Raw genomic sequence first — 25453 nt, 5'->3', positions numbered from 1 at the left:
AACTCCATAGCTCAAGATAAAAGCCAAGAAAAACATAACGACTCAACAAACATAAAGTCAAACACTATGAAAATGAGGATCTCACAATTTACTAAGAAAAACATCTCAGCACAAAAAAGTATGTGGAAAAATGAAATTGCCAACAACACACATGAAAAGGCATCAAAATGACAACACTAAAAACTTATTTATCTATAATTACGCTGAATGTCAATGGACTAAATGCACCAATAAAGAGACAGAGAGTCACAGACTGGATAAAGAAATACGATCCATCTATATGCTGCCTACAAGAGACACACCTTAGACTTAGAGACACAAACAAACTAAAACTCAAAGGATGGAAAAAAATATATCAAGCAAACAATAAGCAAAAAAGAAGAGGAGTAGCAATATTAATTTCTGACAAAATAGACTTTAGACTTAAATCCACCACAAAGGATAAAGGACACTACATAATGATAAAAGGGACAATTGATCAGGAAGACATAACCATATTAAATATTTATGCACCCAATGACAGGGCTGCAAGATACATAAATCAAATTTTAACAGAATTGAAAAGTGAGATAGACACCTCCACAATTATAGTAGGAGACTTCAACACACCACTTTCGGAGAAGGACAGGACATCCAGTAAGAAGCTCAATAGAGACACGGAAGACCTACTTACAACAATCAACCAACTTGACCTCTTTGACTTATACAGAACTCTCCACCCAACTGCTGCAAAATATACTTTTTTTTTCCTAGCGCACATGGAACATTCTCTAGAATACACCACATATTAGGTCATAAAACCAACCTTTGCAGAGTCCAAAACAGTGAAATATTACAAAGCATCTTCTCAGACCACAAGGCAATAAAACTAGAAATCAATAACAGAAAAACTGGGGAAAAGAAATCAAATACTTGGAAACTGAACAATACCCTACTGAAAAAAGACTGGGTTATAGAAGACATCAAGGAGGGAAGAAGGAAATTCATAGAATGCAACGAGAATGAAAATACTTCCTATCAAAACCTCTGGGACACAGCAAAAGCAGTGCTCAGAGGCCAATTTATATCGACAAATGCACACATACAAAAAGAAGAAACAGCCAAAAGCAGAGAACTGTCCCTACAACTTGAACAAATATAAGGTGAGCAACAAAAGAACCCATCAGGCACCAGAAGAAAACAAATAATAAAAATTAGAGCTGAACTAAATGAATTAGAGAACAGAAAAACAATTGAAAGAATTAACAAAGCCAAAAGGTGGTTCTTTGAAAAAATTAACAAAATTGATAAACCATTGGCTAGACTGACTAAAGAAATACAGGAAAGGAAACAAATAACCCAAATAAGAAACGAGAAGGACCACATCACAACAGAACCAAATGAAATTAAAAGAATCATTTCAGATTACTACGAAAAATTGTACTCTAACAAATTTGAAAACCTAGAAGAAATGGATGAATTCTTGGAAAAACACTACCTACCTAAACTAACACATTCAGAAGTAGAACAACTAAATAGACCCATAACAAAAAAAGAGATTGAAACGGTAATCAAAAAACTTCCAACAAAAAAAAGCCCTGGCCCGGACGGCTTCACTGCAGAGTTCTACCGAACTTTCAGAGAAGAGTTAACACCACTACTACTGAAGGTATTTCAAAGCATAGAAAAAGACGGAATACTACCCAACTCATTCTATGAAGCCACCATCTCCCTGATACCAAAACTAGGTAAAGACATTACAAAAAAAGAAAATTATAGACCTATATCCCTCATGAACATAGATGCAAAAATCCTCAACAAAATTCTAGCCAATAGAATCCAACAACACATCAAAAAAATAATTCACCCTGATCAAGTGGGATTTATACCAGGTATGCAAGGCTGGTTTAATATCAGAAAAACCATTAATGTAATCCATCACATAAATAAAACAAAAGATAAAAACCACATGATCTTATCAATTGATGCAGAAAAGGCATTTGACAAAGTCCAACACCCATTTATGATAAAAACTCTTACCAAAATCGGAATTGAAGGAAAATTCCTCAACATAATAAAGGGCATCTATACAAAACCAACAGCCAATATCACTCTAAATGGAGAGAACCTGAAAGCATTTCCCTTGAGAACGGGAACCAGACAAGGATGCCCTTTATTACCGCTCTTATTCAACATCGTACTTGAAGTCCTAGCCAGGGCAATTAGGCTAGACAAAGAAATAAAGGGTATCTGGATTGGCAAGGAGGAAGTAAAGTTATTACTATTTGCAGATGACATGATCATGACTCAGAAAACCCTAAGGAATCCTCCAGAAAACTACTGAAACTAATAGAAGAGTTTGGCAGAGTCTCAGGTTATAAAATAAACATACAAAAATCACTTGGATTCCTCTACATCAACAAAGAACACCGAAGAGGAAATAACCAAATCCATACCATTCACAGTAGCCCCGAAGAAGATAAAATACTTAGGAATAAATCTTACCAAGGAGGTAAAAGACCTATACAAAGAAAACTACAAAGCTCTACTACAAGAAATTCAAAAGGACATACTTAAGTGGAAAAACATACCTTGCTCATGGATAGGAAGACTTAACATAGTAAAAATCTCTATTCTACCAAAAGCCATCTATACATATAACGCACTTCCGATCCAAATTCCAATGTCATATTTTAAGCTGATAGAGAAACAAATCACCAATTTCATATGGAAGGGAAAGAAGCCCCGGATAAGCAAAGCATTACTGAAAAAGAAGAAGAAAGTGGGAGGCCTTACTCTACCTGATTTCAGAAGCTATTATACAGCCACAGTAGTCAAAACAGCCTGGTACTGGTACAACAACAGGCACATAGACCAATGGAACAGAATTGAGAACCCAGATATAAATCCATCCATGTATGAGCAGCTGATATTTGACAAAGGACCAGTGTCAGTTAATTGGGGAAAAGATAGTCTTTTTAACAAATGGTGTTGGCATAACTGGATATCCATTTGCAAAACAATGAAACAGGACCCATACCTCACACCATGCACAAAAACTCCAACTGGATCAAAGACCTAAACATAAAGCCTAAAACAATAAAGATCATGGAAGAAAAAATAGGGACAACCTTAGGAGCCCTATTACAGGGCATAAACAGAATACAAAACATTACCAAAAATGATGAAGAGAAACCAGATAACTGGGAACTCCTAAAAATCAAACACCTATGCTCATCTAAAGACTTCACCAAAAGAGTAAAAAGACCACCTACAGACTGGGAAAGAATTTTCAGCTATGACATCTCCGACCAGCGCCTGATCTCTAAAATCTACATGATTCTGTCAAAACTCAACCACAAAAAGACAAACAACCCAATCAAGAAGTGGGCAAAGGATATGAACACACATTTCACTAAAGAAGATATTCAGGCAGCCAACAGATACATGAGAAAATGCTCTCGATCATTAGCCATTAGAGAAATGCAAATTAAAACTACGATGAGATTCCATCTCACACCAACAAGGCTGGCATTAATCCAAAAAACAAAAAATAATAAATGTTGGAGAGACTGTGGAGAGATTGGAACTCTTATACACTGCTGGTGGGAATGTAAAATGGTACAACCACTTTGGAAATCTATCTGGCCTTATCTTAAACAGTTAGAAATAGAACTACCATACAACCCAGAAATCCCACTCCTCGGAATATACCCTAGAGATACAAGAGCCTTCACACAAACAGATATATGCACACCCATGTTTATTGCAGCTCTGTTTACAATAGCAAAAAGCTGGAAGCAACCAAGACGTCCGTCAACGGATGAATGGGTAAATAAATTGTGGTATATTCACACAATGGAATACTACGCATCGATAAAGAACAGTGACGAATCTGTGAAACATTTCATAACATGGAGGAGCCTGGAAGGCATTATGCTGAGTGAAATTAGTCAGAGGCAAAAGGACAAATATTGTATAAGACCACTATTATAAGATCTTGAGAAATAGTAAAAACTGAGAAGAACACATACTTTTGTGGTTGCGAAGCGGGGAGGGAGGGAGGGAGGGAGAGGGTTTTTTATTGATTAATCAGTAGATAAGAACTGCTTTGGGTGAAGGGAAAGACAACACTCAACACATGGAAGGTCAGCTCAATTGGACTGGACCAAAAGCAAAGAAGTTTCCGGGATAAAATGAATGCTTCAAAGGTCAGCGGAGCAGGGGCGGGGGTCTGGGGAACATGGTTTGAGGGGACTTCTAAGTCAATTGGCAAAATAATTCTGTTGTGAGAACATTCTGCATCCCACTTTTAAATGTGGCGTCTGGGGTCTTGGATGCTAGCAAGCGGCCATCTAAGATGCATCAATTGGTCTCAACCCACCTGGAGCAAAGAAAAATGAAGAACACCAAGGTCACATGACAACTAAGAGCCCAAGAGGCAGAAAGGGCCACATGAACCAGAGACCTACATCATCCTGAGACCAGAAGAACTAGTTGGTGCCCGGCCACAATTGATGACTGCCCTGACAGGGAGCACAACAGAGAACTCCTGAGGGAGCAGGAGATCAGTGGGATGCAGACCCCAAATTCTCATAAAAAGACCATACTTAATGGTCTGACTGAGACTAGAGGAATCCCGGCGGCCATGCTCCCCAGACCTTCTGTTGGCACAGGACAGGAACCATCCCCGAAGACAACTCATCAGACATGAAAGGGACTGGTCAGCGGGTGGGAGAGAGATGCTGATGAAGAGTGAGCTAATTATATCAGGTGGACACTTGAGAGTGTGTTGGCAACTCTTGTCTGGAGGGGGGATGGGAGGATAGAGAGAGAGGGAAGCTGGCAAAATTGTCACGAAAGGAGAGACTGAAAGGGCTGACTCAATAGGGGGAGAGCAAGTGGGAGAAGGGAGTAAGATGTATGTAAACTTATATGTCACAGACTGAATGGATTTGTAAACGTTCACTTGAAGCTTAATAAAAGTTAATAAAAAAAAAAAATTAGCCAAAGAAAATTCTATGGTTATCTTGATAAAAAAAAAATAGGGAATATAAAAACAAGAGAGTGTAAGAACATAATTAATGATGTAGATAATTAGATTACAGAATTAGATAGGAAAAAAATCTAGGTAGCTTGGTTATGACTATGAAAAAATTAATAAGGCAAGATGGAATACTGATGGAGCTTAATCAAAGATTGGACTTAAATAAGTTAAGAATATGGTTGGAAATTTCTAGCTGGGGGAAATTCCCATCATTATTCCTACTAATACCAGTTTCATTTATAGAACTTTGCATTTCTCAAGCTTCATGCATGCAATTTACTTTCATCACTTCATTATCCATTGAATTTGATTGTTGACTCCAATGAAGAAGAGATTCAAAGTTTAATAATTTTTAGAAATATACAGTAAGAGGTAAGACTAGGTTTAAACTCCAGGCCTGTTAAACACCATACTCTACGCATTTTTCCATGGAACACTCTCTTACATGGTCTGATCTTCTGGGCTAAAGAAAAAAGTGTATGTAGCATAACAGTAAGAAATAATATTGGAACCTTAAGTTTGGTTCATATCATAAAGGACTTCGAGTGTTAGGATATGGAACCTGAATATTTTGTGTCAATAAGGAGCCCTGCACTGTTGTTAAGAGTTTGGCTGCTAAACAAAAGGTCAGCAGTTCAAATCTACCAGCTGCTCCTTGGAAAACCTATGGGGCAGTTCTACTCTGTCCTATAGGGTCACTATCAGTCAGAATCAACTCAGTGGCAACAGGTATGTAAATGGTATGTGTCAATAAGGGGGACTTTGATGGATTTAAGGAAGAAAGTAATGAGAACAAAAAAAGTGATACAAACAAATCAATATGACAAAGCACACTAGACTACATTAGAGATGTGGAGATTAGATGAGAGGTTATGCAATATCCAGGGCTGTAAACAAAGGACTCGGAAAGGATATGCGATAAGACATGAGAGAAGTGAGAGATAGGAGTGACATTATGAAGCTAGCATTAGCAGGGTTTTGAGAAAAAGGGGTTCCTCATTCAGGCTTTTTTTTTTTTTTTTTTTAATGGAATACGAGGGAAAAATCATCCTTGTGATGTTTACATAAAGTACAGCCAAGAATACTTTCTATGTGTATGTGTGCAAATATACATGTACAGCAGGACCAATAAATGTGTTACCTTTCCCTTGTTAAGACATTCCATGGGCTCACATATATTATTGTTGAAAGACAGAAGCAGATGTTAATGGAAGTGATGTTTAATGATCTGTGACCCTATATACAAAGAATACAAGCATCATAGTCATCTGCTAACCACATCCATGAAACTTGCCGGTGTGGTAGAATTCATGACCTTCAGATCTCAAGAACCAGCCTCTTCCCAGAGAGTTGAAAGGGCTCAGCTGGAAGAAGAATAAAAAAGAGAGTAAACATTTGAACAAGTGTGACATCCCCTTGTATTGGAGGTAAGTGATATGCATATAACATTCCCTTTACCTCTCATTTCCCCTGCAATTAGGGTACAGCTTGTTCTCAAGGTGCAGAGCAGCTGGGGTTCACAGAAGGGCATTACCACAGTTGGGTGCCAATCTTTAATGATGCAGCACAGCCTGTGTACACAGACATCAAGGTCATCAGCAAATATGTGGAAAATATCACAAGTTTCTATTTAAAAAAAGCATGAGTAATCATTCAATGGCCAAAAGAAGACACTTCCTAATCAATAGAACTGATAGACAGCTGAGTACACATGACGTTGTGTGTGAGAAAGGGAAGTATATACACTGATTGGAGGGTAAAACTACAGAAAGTATGTTTTATAGGTTTTGTTAATTATCATCACTGGAACGACAGTTTCACTTTAACACTGGGAGTCACCAAGAGAGAAGCAGTTCCAAATTCTTAGGCATCCTGCCATGTTATGATTAATTTTACAGTCCATGCATGGATGTTTAGCTAGAGAAGAGAACTGTAGATATCTTGTACAATCCATCAAAATAGTAGGAATAAACTGTCACTCCCAACCTGAGCCGTGAACATGTTTATTTATGAGCCACTCTGCTGAAATTGAGAAAAAGAAAATCAAGACAGCAATGCAAAGAGAGCCATCTGAAATGTTCTTTGTTAAGCAACAGCTAATGGAAAGCATGCACCACGGAAAGCCTGGCTTATTTCCAATTTTCAAAAAAAGGTTAAGAACACTGGTTCAAATGGTCTGGGCTTCTCATTTGACCCATCTAATGTGATTGTCTTCTGATTTTGGCTTGTTATTTTTAAAAGGTGAGTGAAACCTCTTTTCAAAATCTTTGTTTTGAAACTATATTAAAAAACGCTGAAAATAAATACTTCAACGTGTTAAGTGGTCATCTTTGTGTAAGAGGATTGTGGATGATTTTGTCTCTTTCTAGTTACGTGTTTGTTTATTTTTTTCTTTTTCTACTTTAAAAATTGCATTTATAATGCTACATCAAGCAGGGTTCTTGTCTGTCATACTTGTGTAGCTTTGCCCTCATTTCTTGGGACAGTGCCTTGAACAATATAAGTGTTCAATAAATATCGAGAATAACCGAATGAAGGTTTGAATGAATCAGCATGACAGGCTGATAGTTCATAAGGAAATTGGTATCAAATTCCTTTTATGAAGATACATAAAAATATTTAAATGTATGTAAATACTGAAAACTTTAGAAGAAAAATTCACTTGTTACCATTACTTGGAAGGACTAAATTTCTGTATACTACAAGATCATCAAACTAGAAAAAAGAAAAAGTTAATTGGTGGTTTAAATATGTTATGCAAGCAGAAATATAGGAAACAAACAAAAAACATTTAAATGAACTCAATAATACCTGATCCTCTTATTAAATAATATTGGGCCAAAAGGAAGACAAACTTTTGATTACTGCAATAATACGTGACAAAACTTATGGGATGTTGTCAAAGTAATTTTATAGTAAAAATAATTTTTGATGGCGAAGTAAATGTATTAGAGAAAATATTTGGTCCAAGATGTTAAAAATACAGTACAGGATTAAGTAAAAACAAGGAAGGAAAGAATCACTGAGAAATCAAGATCTCATACTTTGCAAAAAGACGACAAGTAGAACAATAACAACAACAAAAAGAGCAAAATCTTGGAATCATTTTTAGAGGAAAATAAAGGAAATCATTTGCCAAGAGTACTTATAAAGAGAACTAGCAATCACAGTGTTTACATTTGAAATCATGAGAATATACTCCATACAATGTGACAGAAATAGATTTAAAAATCATAGCTGAAACTTCAGTGCCTTCAACATCGCTTACCACATACTAGGAACTAAATAAATATTTGTAAATGCTGTTTTACTTATGAATAGATGTAAAATACAAAGTAGAGACATTATGATTTACGAGCCAAAGAAATAATATTTTATTTTATGTTTAGTTTTATATTTTATATGACCATAAATTAAATACAACAGTGCATTACAAGGATAATGGATCATAAATTGATTATAACTTATTCCACAAAAGCAAAGATAGCTAGTAGAGCATTAAAAGAATGTGTAAATGTACTTGCTTACATTAAAAGAAAACCGATTAAGACAGAGTTTTTAAAAAGCATTTTGTAAAATTCAGGAAGTATTCCTAATTGAAACATTTAGTAAAAAAGCAGCTTATGATGCTGATAACAATGTAAGCAATGTGAGGTTTTGCATGGTATTTTATTATAGTTCTGCAGAACATGCCAGTATATTACAGGTGTTGATGTGGTCTGGAGAACTTCTAAGATTAACGAGAAGACTCAGCAAGAAAGCTTGAATCCTAGCTTTTTCCAGTTATTCCTACCTTCTAATGTTCCTGGTGCAGTTATGCATTCTATGAATAATAAGTGGAATCAATAGAAGAAGTTGTTATTAGTTGGGCTGATACTTTATAGCACCCTACACAAACTTTGTGGGAGTTGGGCTGGAATGTGTGGCCTACCCTAAAGGAATACGAAGGCCCCATACTCAGTGAAAAAGCATATGAACTAGGAGACTTAAGTGAGGCTGAGAATACGCAAATATGAGAAAAAAAGATAAACCAAGCTAATAAGGCCTCCTGAGAGGAGGGACTTCAGCTTTAAGTTCCAAAATTTAAAAATGTTATTAATAGGGACATAATGTGATAATTGGCAATAGTATTGAAATATTTTATGGATCTAACACAATTTTAAAACTTCAAACAAGAACAAAAATACAAATGCAGATTGCTAAAAAAAAAATCAGAAACTGAACTGGATGTAAAAATAATATATGTTATGTATGATATTTCAAATCAATGGAGAAATATATTAGGACAGATGACTAGCCATTTGTGAAAAATAGTTAAATCCGTACATGATTCCTTATACCTGAACATATTTCGTATTCATTTATAAAATAAATATGAAAATGGTATTGTAAAAATTCTAGAAAAAATAGAAATGAAATAAATCTTATAGGTGTGAAAATATTTTCTAATTCTGATCTAAAGCTGGAAAGATAAAAACACAAAATTAACTTAAAAAATAAATAAACACCACTTGAGGCAAAAATATGACAGCATGTTTAGCAGACAAGTGACAAGACAGGGAATGTGCAACATTTGACAGACTATTAAGAAAACAATTGCTATCTAATGTTGTTCTTAGGTACCATCGATTCAGTTCTGACTCATAGGGACCTATGTACAACAGAACGAAACACTGCCTGGTCCTGTGCCATTCTCACAATCGTTGCTATGTTTGAGCCCATTGTTGCGTCCACTGGGTCAATCTATTTCACTGAAGGCCTTCCTCTTTTTCACCGACCCTCTGCTTCACCAAGCATGATGTCCTTCTCCAGCCACTGGTCCCTCTTGATAACACGTTCAAGGATGAAGTCTCGCCATCCTCTCATCTAAAAAGCTTTCTGGCTGCATTTCTAAGACAGAATTGTTCATTCTTCTGGCAATCCAATGTATATTTAATATTCTTCTCTGACACAATAACTCAAAGGCATCAATTCTTCTTCAACCTTCCTTATTCATTGTCCAGCTTTTGCATGCATATGAGGTGACTGAAAACACCATGGCTTAAGTCAGGCACACCTTAGTCCTCAAGGTGTCATCTTTGCTTTTTGACACTTTAAAGAGGTCTTTTGCAGCAGTTTTGCCCAATGTAATACATTGCCTGATTTTCTGACTGCCACTTCCATGGACATTGATTGTGGATCCAAGTAAAATAAAATCACTGATGGTCTATTAGAGAATAAAAAAAAAAAAAAAAAATTACATGAACATGTGTTTTAAAAAAAAGCAATGCATATGATCAATAATCATTACTAGTAATCAAATAGGTACAAATTTAATAAAAATGAAGTAACAACTTTGCTTATCTGAAGTAACTATTTCGCTTATTCCAATAATAATGATAGTACTATAATGATAATAATGGTGATGAAAATCAGGCCTTTTTGTAACTTGTTTTCATTAGTTGCTGTTGCTTGCTTAGACTCATGGCAACCTATGTATAACAAAACAAAATGTTGCCAGGTCCTGTGCCATCTTCACGATCGTTGGTATGTTTGAGTACATTGTTGTGGCTATTGGGTCATTCCACCTTATTGAGGGTTTCGCTCACTTTTTCTGACCCTCTGCTTTACCAACCATGATGTCCTCTTCTAGCTGTTGATCTTTCCTGATGATATGTCCAAAGTAAGCAATCCAAAGTCTCACCATCCTTACTTCTAAGGAGAATTCTGGTTGAATTTCTTCTAAGATTGTTATGTTAATTCTTCTGGCAGTCCACAATAAATTCAATAGTCTTCATCAATACTGCAGTTCAAGTGCATGAACTCTTCTTCTGTTTTCTTTTTCCATTGTCCAGCTGTCACATGCATATGAGGTGATTAAAAAGACTGTGGCTTGGACTGAGTGCACCTTAGTCATAGAAGTGTCATCTTTGCTTTTTAAAACTTTAAAGAGGTCTTTTGCAACAGATTTTCCGATGCAATATGTCATTTGATTTCTTAACTATTGCTCCCACAGATGTTGATTGTTCATCCAAGTAGAATGAAATCCATGATAACTTCAATTTTTTTTTTCTCCATTTATCATGATGTTGTTTATCGGTCTAGTTGTGGGGGATTTTTGTTTTGTTTATGTTCAGGAGTAATCCATACTAAACGTTGTAATCTTTGAGATCTCTGTTTTTTTGGAAGGCTGTGTCACCTGCATATTGCAGACTGTTAATGAGTCTTCCTTCAGTCTTGATGCTGTGTTCTTCATACAGTTTAGTGTCTCAAATTATTTGTTCAGCGTAATGACTAAATCAGTAAGGTGAAAACTGTCCACCACGGGCGATCCAACTGGTATGTGAAATAGCAGCGGCACAGGTTCCAGGCTCATGGCAACACAAAAGCCAGCACATTACAACAAAATAAAAGACACGTGGTGGGTTCATAAACTACTAGTGATATATTTGTTAAAAACACACTGACAGAAGTTTGGAAATATATCACAATTATGAAATAGTAATATGTTGAAATTCTACTTAAGGGAATTTGTGCCAATTAAATAATCTGACAAGTGCAAAGACACATATAAGGATATCCATACCAGTGCTGCTTTTTAATAGACAAAATGAGACAAAATTGAAAATGTCTATCTGTATGGACCCATTTACAAGAATGTTAGTGTATCTTTGCAAGAAATTCTATATAATAATGATACATAGATAGATGGATATGTACATATTGCACTATGCCTCTCTATACATACAAAAATTGGAACAACTATACACAAAATATTAATATTTTTGTACATATTGGAGTAATACAGTGATCTTCATTTTCTTTTTTAATATGAGTATTAATAAAATAGATAATGAAGACTTCTAGATATTAAGTAATAGCACAGAGTTTTAATAACTTATATAATGTGGTACTATAAGATTCAACAAACAGTTCAAAAGAACAAACTTAATTTTGTTGATATTGAGATATGTTGTTGTGTGTCATCAAGTCGATTTTGACTTATAGTGACCCTATAGGATAGAGTAGAACTGCCCCACAGGGTTTCCAAGGAGTGGCTGGTGGATTCAAACTGCCAACCTCTTGGTTAGCACTCTGAGCTCTTAACCACTTTGTCACCAGGGCTCCATTACACATGGATAGTTGATATTTAGAATATGTCAAAGGAAGTATCACAGGTAAATTGGGGGAAGGGATGGATTATTCACCAAATGGTATTGAGAAATTTATCTAATTTGGTGAAAAAATTGAATTTAACTTTACACTGTATACCAAACCAAAAAAACGCAGTGCCGTCAAGTTGATTCCGACTCATTGCAACCCTATAGGACAGAGTAGAACTGCCCCATAGAGTTTCCAAGGAGCACCTGGCAGATTCGAACTGCCGACCCTTTGGTTAGCAGCCGTAGCACGTAACCACTACGCCACCAGGGTTTCCCACTATATACCAGATTTTGGAATAAAAAATTCAATCTAGAATGAAGTAATATATAATTGTGGCGACTTTTTATTTGCTTGGGGGATGAAGAATCATTTACTAAATATGAGATCAGTGGAACTATTATAAAGGAAAATAACAGATTAAGTATATCAAAATTTAAAGCATTGTGTTCTGGGAAAACACTTTTAGAAAAAATCCCATACCAAACCCACCGCCGTCGAGTCAATTCTGACTCACAGCAACTCTATAGGGCAGAACAGAACTGCCCCATAGTGTTTCCAAGGAGAGGCTGGTGGATTCAAACTGCCAGTCTTTTGGTTAGCAGCCAACCTCTTAACCACTGCACCACCAGGGCCCCCCAAAAGAGAATTCTTTACTTTTTCAAACAGTCAAATGTGAAGACAGAACAAGGGCATTTCATTCATGTAAAGACTCTTAACTTCTGAGTACCTTTCACAGGAAGATACTGAGAATGTATTGCAACATGAAGAGAGTACAACAGACAAGAAGCTGTTAAGGAATTTAAGATTAAGTGGATCTAAACTTTTATGTCTATAGCAGACCAAGAGATTAGGCTTTGACAGTAAAATCCTGAGTGGGGGAAGGGAGTCCTCTACACAATTGTTACTAGGTAAAAGTGTTAGAATAAATAAGATATGAAAAAGGCACAAAATGCCTTGTGTGTGTGGCGGGTGGCGGGGGAGATAGGCAATCAGAAACTTCAGGGAAAAAAAATAACTGTAATTGAAAGCCACAGGTCAATTTTTAAAAATCAGTCCAAGACAAAGGATAAAGCTTTGGGTTCAAGAAGAAAAACAGAATGGAAATACGTAGTCAAAATAAAAATAGAAAGGCATAAATACAAACATAAATATCATTAGTTATAAAGAAAAAAGCATATTTTAAGTTTTAAATTTTTTTCCAGTAAAACAAGAGAAAGACAATCAGCAACTCTAGGAAAAACTACAGTTCAAGAAAAGTCTGATGAAAATATGAATGAAAGCAAAAAAAGTATAATTTTAAGCACCAGTGGACTTTAATGGGGAAGAATCCTTAGAGTGGCAGTGGGATTGTGAAATAGAGTGCATACAGAAAGAAGTATACTTTCAGGAAACTATATTGCTCTCTAAAAGGAGCCCTGGTGGAACAGTGGTTAAGGGCTCAGCTGCTAACCAAAACGTCAATGGTTCAAACCCACCAGCTGCTCCAAGGGAGAAAGATGTGGCAGTCTGTTTCCCTTAAGATTACAGCCTTTGGAGCCCTATGGGGCAGGGTTGCTATGCGTCAGAATTAACTTGATGGCAACAGGTTTGGTTTTTGGTTTTATATTGTTCTGCGATGAATGATACCTATCTAATCATAACCACATAAATAATGTTTCTTCATTTAAATTTTTAGAACGCATCTATGATAAAACAAAAAACATTTAAAATGGTGTGCAAAATATAGGCATGAGAGAAGAAGGATGTTCTGTGTGTTTCCATAAGGAGCTCAAATCCCATAAAATATAAGTCACTATTATACTTTCAAAATACATACTTATGAGTGCTCTTAATATGAACTTAGAAATAGAAGTATGCCTACCTTTATGAGGCTCTCTAACATTAACTATAAATCATTAGAAAACTATAACTCATAAGAAAGTTATTTAGAAATTTTTGAACTTAGACATAGAAGCATAGAAATATGAGAAGAATGTGGTAAAAAAGCTTTAATTTTTTTTGACTTGACATGCTGTGATAAAAGAATACATAACATAGTTAATCTTTGTAAACTAGCCTTGAGACATAATCTAAACAACCTCTCTAATCTTTAACCTTGAAGAAAAGATATGTGGAACCAAGATGACAAATTCACATATAAACCCTAAATTTCTGCTCACTCACTGAGAGAAAAAACCAAAAAAACCAAACCCAGTGCCATCGAGTCAATTCCGACTCATAGCGACCCTATAGGACAGAGTGGAACTGCCCAATAGAGTTTCCAAGGAGCACCTGGTGGATTCGAACTGCCGACCCCTTGGTTTGCAGCCATAGCACTTAACCACTACGTCACCAGGGTTTCCCACCCAGAAAAGGCAGAGGCAAACACTGAGAAAGCCTACTAAGACTTTGCCTACCACTGCTGACCTTAGGCACTAACTACAAGAGACTTTCGCAAAGTTCGAGCCATGATTAAGCCTTCCTCCCAAGACCTCTCATTAAAGATAAAAGCCTGAAGTCTAAAGACTTGGACTTTAACTATTAGAATTAACACTGCAATTGCAATTGTTAGTTCTGATTCTCTGGTTCTAAATGAATGTTGTGAGGTCTTACTTGTGTGCCTTGCCATGATTACTTTGTAATAAACTAAACAAGTTTATGTATGTCAAACCTGAGTGTCTCTCCATTAATTTTCTAAGATAAAATCCTACATGACAGAGAATGAGATGGCAATCCTGAATATGTACATTTATAAGTTACCAGAGAAACAGGAAGTATTTATTACTTATAAGTTTAAGAATATTATTTAAAGATCAAATAATCAGTGGTTAAGAGCTCGCTGCTAACCAAAAGGTCAGCAGTTCGAATCTGCCAGCCACTCCTTGGAAACCCTATGGGGTAATTCTACTCTGCCCTGTAGGGTCACTATGAGTCTGAATCTACTCAATGGCAACGGGTTTAGTTTTGGGGAGTTTTTGTTTGTTCGTTTAAAAAAACTAATTGGAGTTGGTAGATGGAGGTGGAAGGGAATCTTAATTAGTAAATTCTTCACTTACCAAATCAAAAAATCAATTAATAAGGTCTATTGTGAGAAAATTATTTAGAGTTCTAGATGTGGCCACCTGCAGAAATAAAAATATAAATGGAAAAATGTGGTTAATTCAGGCTAGTGGTTCTGAATTTTGAGAGGAGTGAAGCTTTCTGCTCAGGTTAAAAATGTAAGCTTCCATATTATGAGAGCCCTATAACTTTTTTTTATAAGTGAAGTAAAAAAGTAAAAGCATACTGGGAAAATATTTGCAAAATATAGCACATTTCAGGCTAAAAACATAAATATTCTCATAAACAAGAAAAACATAAATACACTAATCTTTAAAAACAAAAGGAAGCTAAATTGGTAACAAATGAAAAAATGTAGTCAATAAATACATAAAATATTTTATCACACCAAATGGGCCAACATGTCACTTAAGAAAACAAATAGTACTTTTTAAAAATCACTGGTTTTCAAAATATTTTACAATATTATAATCCTAATACTGTGGTAGGGACAGTAATAGACACTGCAGGCTGGTGTGTTAAATGGTTCAAGGCAGGCTGGTGTGTTAAATGGTTCAAGGTTTCAGGTTAAAGAACAGTAAATTTACATAGGAAGTTGATCTGATAAACTTTATTGTATGAATTCATCTTAAACATGTAACCTTATTCATTCAAAGATCCATAAATGAACCTACTTACATCAATATTATTAACAGTCAAAAATTCAAAACAAACTTAATCCCCAACCAAGTGTTTAAATATCCTGTTCAGATCTGATCAATGTTTTCTTAAGATCAGATAAAAAAATGAGAAAAGTTTACACCATATAAAAATTAATTGAGAAAGCAAGCTGCTTACTATCCCATTTTTAATATACATTTCTATAATACATGTATGCATATAATTTATTTAAATAATCTTATATGCATTATGGAAACCCTGGCGTCATAGTGGTTAAGTGCTATGGCTGCTAACCAAAGCCTTGGCAGTTCAAATCCGCCAGGCGCTCTGTGGAAACTCTACAGGGCAGTTCTACTCTGTTCTATAGGGCCGCTACGAGTCCGAATTGACTGGACGGCACTGGGTTTGTTCTTTTGTTTGTTTTATATGCATTATAAGGAGCCAGGGTGATGAATTACCACTGCTGTCGGGTAGATTCCGACTTATAATGACCCTACAGGACAGAGTAGAACTGCCTTATCCGGTTTCCAAGGAGTGTCTGGTAAATGCGAACTGACGATCTTTTCTTTAGCAGCCGGGTCTAATCACCCACCAGGAGCCCCGGTGGTATACTAGTTAAGTGCTTGGCTGCTAACCAAAAGATCCAAGGTTCGAACCCATGAGCCGGTCTGGAGGAGAAAGATGTGGCAGTGTGTTTCAGTAAAAATTACAGCCTTGGAAACCCTATAGGGTAGTACTACTCTACCCTATAGGTCGCTATGAGTTGGAATCAACTCAACGGCAACAGGTTTTATGTATCATAGATGTAATTAAATTTATATGTATGTATGTACATGTGCCCCCAAGTGTCTGTCAGTTTGTCATACTGTGGAGGCTTGTGTGTTCCTGTGATGCTGGAAGCTATGCCACTGGTATTCAGATACCAGCAGGGTCACCCATGGAGGACAAGTTTCAGCTGAGCTTCCAGACTAAGACAGACTAGGAAGAAGAACCCTGCAGTCTACTTCTGAAAAGCATTAGCCAATGAAAACCTTATGAATAGCAGCGGAACATTGTCTGATATAGTGCTGGAAGATAAGCCCCCCAGGTTGGAAGGCACTCAAAAGATGACTGGGAAAGAGCTGCCTCCTCAAAGTAGAGTCGACCTTAATGACGTGGTTGGAGTAAGGCTTTCGGGACCTTCATTTGGTGATGTGGCACGACTCAGAATGAGAAGAAACAGCTGCAAACATCCATTAATAATCAGAACCTGGAATGTACGAAGTATGAATCTAAGAAAATTAGAAATGCTCAAAAATGAAATGGAACAGATAAACATCGATATCCTAGGCATTAGTGAGCTGAATGGACTGATATTGGCCATTTTGAATCAGACAATCATATAGCCTACTATGCTGGGAATGACAACTCGAAGAGGAATGGTGTTGAATTAACAACCTGCGTTATGCAGATGACACAACCTTGCTTGCTGAAAGTGAAGAGGACTTGAAGCACTAATGAAGATCAAAGATCATAGCCTTCAGTATGGATTGCACCGCAACATAAAGAAAACAAAAATACTCACAACTGGACAAATGAGCAACATTATGATAAATGGAGAAAAGATTGAAGTTGTCAAGGATTTCATTTTACTTGGATCCACAATCAATAGCCATGGAAACAGCAGTCAAGAAATCAAAAGACGCATTGCATTGGGCAAATCTGCTGCAAAGGACCTCTTCAAAGTGTTAAAGAGCAAAGATGTCACCCTGAAGACTAAGGTGCGCCTGAACCAAACCATGGTATTTTCAATCACATCATATGCGTGTGAAAGCTGGACAGTGAATAAGGAAGACTGAAGAAGAGTTGACATCTTGGAATTGTGGTGTTGGCAAAGAATATTGAGTATACCATGGACTGCCAGAAGAACAAACAAATTTGTCTTGGAAGAAGTGCGGCCAGAATGCTCCTTAGAAGCAAGGATGGTGAGACTGCATCTTACGTACTTTGGACATGATGTCAGGAGGGATCAGTCCCTGGAGAAGGACATCATGCTTGGCAGAGTACAGGGTCAGCAGAAAAGAGGAAGACCCTCAACGAGGTGGATTGACACAGTGGCTGCAACAATGAAGTCAAGCATAACAACGATTGTAAGGACGGTGCAGGACCGGGGAGTGTTTCGCTCTGTTGTGCACAGGGTCGCTATGAGTCGGAACCGACTAGACGGCACCTAACAACAAAGACAACAACATGTATATGTAGGAAACCCTGGCTGCATAGTGGTTAAGAGCTCTGGCTGCTAACCAAAGGAAAGATCAGCAGTTGGAATCCACCAGGCGCTCCTTGGAAACTCGATCAGGCAGTTTTCTGTCCTGTAGGGTCATTATGAATCAGAATCAATTCAACGGCAAGGGGTTATGTATATGTGAATTAGGAAAAGTAGCAAAACATTACCATTTCTTACTGGTTTGTTAATGGTTAATATTTATCATATTCCTTATATTTTTGATGTGTCAAATTTTTGAAAATATGCCATTTTACATATATGATCAGACAGGATACACATTTATAATAAATAATATTAACTTAAATATAGTTTTAAAAGTTTTTTTGTTTTTGTTTTTAATTATCTAAGTGACGCAATGCTTAAGCACTCAATTGCTAACAAAAAGGTTAGTGGTTCGAACTCACTAGCCATGCCACAGGAGAAAAGGCCTGGCTATCAGCTCCTGTAAAGATTATAGCCTAGGAAACCAAACGGGGCTGTTCTACTCAATCGCACAGGGTCATTACAAGTGAGAATCCACTCAATGGCACACAATAACAGCTCAAATCATGTAACGTGAACTAAACTGCAAAGTACAATATTTTCAAGGACTTTGTGAGGCTTTCTGGTAAGTGACTATGGTTGTTGTGTGCTATGAGTCAATTCCAACTCATAGCTAGGTTTTCTCTCCAGTGGAACCACTAGTGGGTTTAAACCACCACATTTCAGTTTGTAGCCAAGTGCTTAACCATTGCACCACTAGGGCTCCTGGTGAGTGATTAAATATTACTAATTCATTATTTAAGTGTTGTGGTTGTGTGCCGTCAAGTTGATTCTGACTCATAGCAACCTCGTATACAGCAGAGCTGTCCCTCCTAGGCTGTAATCTTGACAGGAGTAGTTCACCAAGTCTTTTCTCCCACAGAGCTGATGGGTTAGAGTCCCCGACATCTTGGCTAGCAGTAAAGCCCTTAACCACCTCTCCACCAGGGCTTCTTATCATTTACGTAGCAGATAGCTTATTCATAGATGGAATCTAATGATCTCCAAACCCATGATCAAAAGTTAGTAGAAGCTTAATTAATTAAGCTTATTAGTTCCATAGAAAGTCATATCTATCTAATTAAGGTTTAATTACAGTTACAGAATTCCTCCAGAGTTAGTTTATACATACATACATATATATAAATTTTAAAAAGTAATACAATTAAGTTATTCTATTTTTTATGAAAATTTAGCATTATTATCCTGTTAATTTTGTTGTGTTACTTATTCTGAGGAATTCATCAAGTAATGGAAAGATAACAGTTACTTTTTAACTCAATTTCAGTGTATCTTAAATCAGTAGAATATATCAGTTATACACATACATATAAAAATAGAATATTGCTATAGTAACATTCATGTGTTAAAAAAATTTTGTATAGGCATATCTGTTACAAATCTCAAACAAAGAGCCTTAGGTAATCAATTAGAAGGTAGTATCAGACCATTTACTCTGAGTGAAATATTATATTAAAGTTCTCATGTACAACAATTTCTACTTTAATAAAAAGATGAAAATTAATTATTCAATGAACAGGATTCATGAGTGCCTGAACTGTTTGGAAAATAAAGAGACATTCTGTTTTCTTCTACTGGAAAATGGGAAAACAGGATGGGGTGTCTGTAAATGAAGAGTTAAAATACATCACGGACATTTCAAAATTAAATTATTATATGTACTGTGATTTAAACTACACTCTGTAGACAAAATATTTCAGTTTTTAAAATGCCAACAAAATATTAGGAACTATGCTAATATTAAATGTTCCCTAGGTGGCACAAATTGTTTGCGCTGGACTCTAACCTAAAGGTTGAGGTTTGAACCTACCCAGCAGCACCATAGAAGAAAAAACCTGGAGATCTGATTTCCTAAAGATTACAGCCAAGAAAATCCTATGGAGCACATAAGGTCATTTTGAGTCGAGAATTGATTGGACAGCAACAAACAGCACAAACTGTAGGCAAAGGGGATATACAGGTAAGTTTTTTTTTTTTTATAACTGTACGACAAGGGCCCTGGTGGTGCAGTGGTTAAGAGCTTGGTTGTTAACCAATAGGTCAGCAGTTTGAATCCACCAGCTGCTCCTTGGAAACCCTAAGGGGCATTTCTACCCTGTTCTATAGGGTCGCTATGAGTTAGAAGTGATTTGATGGCAAAAAGTTTGTTTGTTTGTTTTTTAAAATGACAAGATTAGGTCTATACTTTGAACAGAAGTCCCTGCGTGGTGCAAATCATTAAGTGCTTGACTACTAGCCATAAGGTTGGTGGTTTGAACTCACCCAGAGGCACCTGGGAAGACAGAACCAGTGACCTGCTTCCAAAAGGTCATAGCCTTGAAAACCCTATAGAGTCGTTACTTTGCACACATGGGGTCGCCATGAGTCGGAATAGACTTGATAGCAATTAACAACAACAACGCACTGTGGGCAGAATATCCCAAGAGATGTTCAGTGAAAGAGGACATTTTGATTAAAAAATTTATGATATGCATTCTAAATTTCCAGGCATTCTGTTGCAATGAGTTTTATCATAGGAAAGGCTCTGAAAAGTCCTGCAGTAAAGCATAAAACTCGTTTAAATTTGCTGAACTAAATTCTTACTAAATATATTTCACCTTATCTGCCAAATCATCTTTGGTAACATTTGCTTTATAATAGCATCAGTGTATTCTACATTGTGGAGTTAGATGTAAATAGCAATAGAAGTCTTTATATTTTTCATCTTTCTTATGTTTTGCCAGAATAATACATTTTTAGAAATTTTCTACTTCGGCTTTCACTTATTAATCTTAAGCTTGCCCTTTAATATACAAATTAGTAAGCCTGGTAATCATGTATATAAAACATAATTTCCAAGAGGTTAAGATACATCAACAATGTAGAAGAAGAATTATGTTGAAATAGTAAACATTTTTTATATTTACGAGTTTTGCTATAGGACATTAATTTCCTTAAATGATTTAATAATTTACTGTTAAAAATCATAACTGTAAGAGAGGTTTTGATTTCAGTGTTACTATGTATACAAATTTATGGGGCTTATTTTTAAGTCTAATGTCAAATCCAATAATTTCCACTCTCCTCCGTCTACCAAAAAAAATCTTTAATCACCAAAAACACCTGCTCTACAATTTAGGATTTCTGAGAATTTAATTCATATTTATTTCACATAGTTGATTTTGTGAGAATAAAAGAACTGTTTTTTTATCAAATCACCCGCTTGTAAACAGGCTCGAAGTAGAGCAACGTTCACTCTGACAAAAAACAGAAAAGAGAAAGATTAACACCTTTGAATGTTAGTGTTTGAAATATATTTTAGACTATTGACAATTCCGTCTGGCAGAGCTATCTGGTCACCTCATGAATTGGATGAATGAACATGGCCTAAAAAGTGAGAAACTCTTCTCCTTTGGAAAATTCATATTCACAACTACCCGTCATCTCCCATTCTAAAACTCCCTCTCCATGGAAGTTCTCTTGGGTCTTTATTTTCAGTATTAGAAGAGACCACTAAACTCATTATGCAGTTTAACACTTTGAACTAGACAGCAGCTTGGCACAAGAAAGGAGCAGCCAGTGTTACAGTTGCCATTAAATCCAGGCACCTTTGAAATTGTTCAGAGTGCAATTTTATTAAGCAAAAGGCATATTGTTGGCTTGGGGCCATTTACTGTAAATATTTCCTGGTCAAGATCAATGGATGTAGAACATCCTGAATAATGCTGAGGGAAACATAAAACAAGTCCTAGATGTGAGATGATATAAGAGGTTACATATGTTAGGAATTGAAGTTAAACTATTTCTAAATCATACTTTCTGTATAATATGGATATTGCTGAAACAAGGTTCAAAGAATGAGGTCCTAGACATACTGTGAAGGTTGGGTTTATGCAATATGTAGGACATGCAAATTTTTCTCTTATCTAGTGTTCTAAAGTAGCATCCATGAATTGCAAATTGATTATTAGCTGAAGAGAGAATATGCCCTTCCCTTCAAATTTGAGAACATGAAGCAACCAATATCATTTTGGATGTCCTTTTTTGTGTTCAGTACTACAAACTAAGAGTTCTGAGAGTTAAGTAATAGTAAAGGCAAAAAAAAATTGAGCACTCCATGACGAAATTTTGCTGAAACCGAAAGCTTATTTCAGCGGCTACTAAGTGGTTAACATCGATTTTTTGGAAGGTAATGACTTTTTTATTCTTGCCTTGTTCCCAGAATAAAAGGCAGCAATAGGACTTCTGGAGAATGGGGAAATAAGAGAAATAGCTGTTTCAGAATGAATAAGAAACTGGAAAGCCTTATTTTAAAAAATTTTTAAAAATTCTTATGTATTAAAGATAAAACTTTAATAACTAATATTTTTTGCTAGATCTCTTTGTTAGTTCACAGTTTTAGCATTTGTCAAGGATGCAGAAAGAAAACATGCTTGAGTTGTGTGTATGTATTAAATCATATATGAGAAATTATCTTTATTAATGAATATGTTTCCAGTGTAGTAGAATTATCTTACAAGGACCATGTCATATTTGCCCCTAACTAGGTACAAAATTTGCTTAATGATTATTTGCTAAATGAAGAAAGAATTTTGTCTGTTCATGCTTTTGAGACCAGTCATCTCTACCATCTAAGCATAATTTTTTTTTTTTTTTTTTTTTTTTGACACAGGAAATGACCAATGTTTGTTGTTGTTAGGTACCATTCAGTCGATTCTGGTTCAGAGCGACCCACTGCCCAGGCCTGCACCATTCTCACAATGGTTGTTAAGTTTGGTCCCATTGTTGCAGCCACTGTATCAACCCATCTTGTTGAGTCTTACTATTTTTCTGTAACCCTCTACTTTACCAAGCATGATGTTCTTCTTCGGATACTGAGCTCTCCTGATAACTTGTCCAAAGTGTGTGAGACGAAATCTCACCACTCTCACTTCAAAGGAGAATTCTGGCTGTACTTCTTCTAAGACAGATTTGTTAATTCTTCTGGCAGTCCATGTATAATCAATACTCTTTGCCAACATCATAATTCAAAGGTATCAATTCTTCAGTCTTTCTCATTCATTGTCCACCTTTTGTATGCATAAGGTGACTGCAAATACCATGGCTTAGGTCAGGTGCACCTTAGGCTTCAAAGTGACATCTTTGCTTTTTCAACACTTTAAAGAGGTCTTTTGTAGCAGATTTGCCCAGTGCAATATGTCGTTTGATGTCTTGACTGCTGCTTCCATGGGCATTGATTGTGGATCCAAGTATAATGCAAATCATTGACAAATTCAATATCAATATATTCTCTGTTGATAATGATGTTGCTTATTGGTCCAGTTGTGAGGACATTTGTTTTATGTTGAGGTGTAATTCATACCGAAGGCTGTTGTTGTTGATCTTCATCAGTAAATGCTTCAATATGCTTTGCTTTCAGTAAGCAAGGTTGTGTCATCTGCATAACACATGTTGTTAATGAGTCTTCCTCCAATCCTGATGCCCCATTTTTCTTCACATGATCCAACTTGTCGAATTATTTGCTCAGCATAGAGATTGAATAAGTATGGTGAAAGGATACAACCCTGACACACAACTTTCCTAACTTTAAGCCTTGCAGTTCAAACCACTGCCTCTCAGTCTATATACAGGTTCTGCGTGAACACAATTAAGTGTTCTGGAATTCCCATTCTTAGCAAAGTTATCTGTAATTTGTCATGATCCACACAGTCAAATGCCTTTGCATAGTCAATAAAACCCAGGTAAACATCTTTCATGTATTCTCTTCTTTTAGCCAAAATCCATTTGACATCACTAGTGATATCCCTCGTTCCAAGACCTCTTCTGAATTAGGCCTGAACTCCTGGCAATTCCATGTTGATGTATTGCTGCAACCACTTTTGAATGATCTTCAGCAAAATTTTACTTGTATGTGATATTAATGATATTGTTCAATAACTTCCACATTCTGTGGATCACCTTTCTTTGAAACGGGCACAAATATGGAACTCTTCCAGTCAGTTGGCCAGGAAGCTGTCTTCCAAGTTTCTTGACATAGATGAGTGGGCACATCCAGCATTGCGTCTGTTTGTTGAAACATCTTAATTGGCATTCTGTCAATTCCTGGAGCTTTGTTTTTTGCCATTCCCTTCAGTGCAGCTTGGACTTCTTCCTTCAGTACCATTGGTTCTTGATCATACGCTACCTCCTGAAATGGTTGAACACACAGCCAGCCCTTTTTGGTACAGTGGCTCTGTGTATATGGCCATCTTCTTTTGATGCTTCCTGCATTGTTCAATATTTTCCCCACAGAATCCTTCAATATTGAGACTTAAGGTTTGAATTTTTTCTCCAGTTCTTTCAGCTTCAGAAATGCTGAGTGTGTTCTTCTCTGTTGGTTTTCTAACTCCAGGTCTTTGCACATTTCATTATAACACTTTACTTTGTCTTCTCAAGCTGCCTTTTGAAATCTTCTGTTCAGCTCTTTTACTTCTTCATTTCTTCCTTTTACTTTAGCTACTCTATGGTTAAGAGCAAGTTTCAGAGTCTCCTTAACATCCATTTTGATCTTTTCTTTCTTTCTTATCTTTTAAATGACCTTTTGCTTTTTTCCTGTGTCATGTCCTTGATGTCATTCCACAACTTGTCTGGTCTTTGGTCATTAGTGTTCAAGGCATCAAATCTATTCTTGAGATGGTCTCTAAATTCAGGTGGCATATACTCAAGGTTGTATTCTGGCTTTCATGGACTTGCTCTAATTTTCTTCAGCTTCAACTTGAACTTGTTTATGAGCAATTGATGGTCTGTTCTGCAGGACACCTCTGTCTTTATTCTGACTGATGATATTGAGGTTTTCCATCAAGTCTCTCCAGGGATATAGTGGATTTGATTCCTTTGTATTGCACCCAGTAACGTCCCTGTGTATACTCGCCATTTATGTTGTTGAGAAAAGTTATTTACAATGAAGAAGTCATTGTTCTTGCAAAATTCTATCATGCTCTTTCCGGTGCTATGCTATGTTCAAGAGCAAGCTTCAGAGTCTCCTTGACATCCGTTTTGGTCTTTTCTTTCTTTCCTGTCTTTTTAATGACCTTTGGATTTCTTCATGTTTGATGTGCTTAATGTCATTCCACAACCTGTCTGGCCCTATCACCAAGGCCATATTTTCCAACTACTCATCCTTCTTCTTTGTTTCCAACTTTTGCAATCCAATCACTGGTAATTATCAATGCATCTTGATTGTATGTTTGATCAATTTCACACAGCAGAAGTTGGTAAAAATCTTCAATTTCTTCATCTTTGGCATTAGTGGTTGGTGC

This window comes from Loxodonta africana, chromosome 1 (assembly GCF_030014295.1).
Source record: "Loxodonta africana isolate mLoxAfr1 chromosome 1, mLoxAfr1.hap2, whole genome shotgun sequence".
NCBI classification, from domain to species: domain Eukaryota; kingdom Metazoa; phylum Chordata; class Mammalia; order Proboscidea; family Elephantidae; genus Loxodonta; species Loxodonta africana.
The sequence above is the reverse complement of the archived record's forward strand: the minus strand, read 5'-3'. Positions refer to the sequence as shown.